Source organism: Nothoprocta perdicaria, unplaced genomic scaffold, assembly GCF_003342845.1.
Source record: "Nothoprocta perdicaria isolate Ctin4 unplaced genomic scaffold, notPer1 scaffold_15, whole genome shotgun sequence".
In the NCBI taxonomy this organism is placed as follows: Eukaryota; Metazoa; Chordata; class Aves; order Tinamiformes; family Tinamidae; genus Nothoprocta; species Nothoprocta perdicaria.
This window is the reverse complement of record NW_020454649.1, coordinates 83,852-84,312: the sequence shown is the minus strand read 5'-3', so window position 1 is coordinate 84,312 and position 461 is coordinate 83,852.

The window sequence follows — 461 nt, the reverse complement described above, 5'->3', positions numbered from 1 at the left end:
TGGCAAACGACCCAATATTACCGTGATAATGTTTTTCATTACTTCGCCTTAGCAGATAAACGCAGCACAAGGTGCTGGCCRGGGACGAGCTGGGCACTGGGTGTCCTTTTGCTATGGGCGGTGGCAACGAGGGGACACGCGCAGAACAACAAATATAGCATATGTTATATCTAACCTAGCAGGTTGTATTTATATTATAAATAAATAACATAAATTAATAAATAAGTAATATAAAATAATAAAAATGACAGTAATATGTGCAATATATCTATAATATTTACTTGCAGAGCAGATTATAATAATATTGTATATTTATAATACAAATATGAAGAATAGCGGGCAGGGTTTGCAAGCCCTCGACCCGCGGGGCGGGAGCACACACGCTCTGCTAGCAAAAGGTGCGAATATTTGTGGTTAATAATAATGAATGTATAATGAATGGCTTTAACACGGGAGTGCTG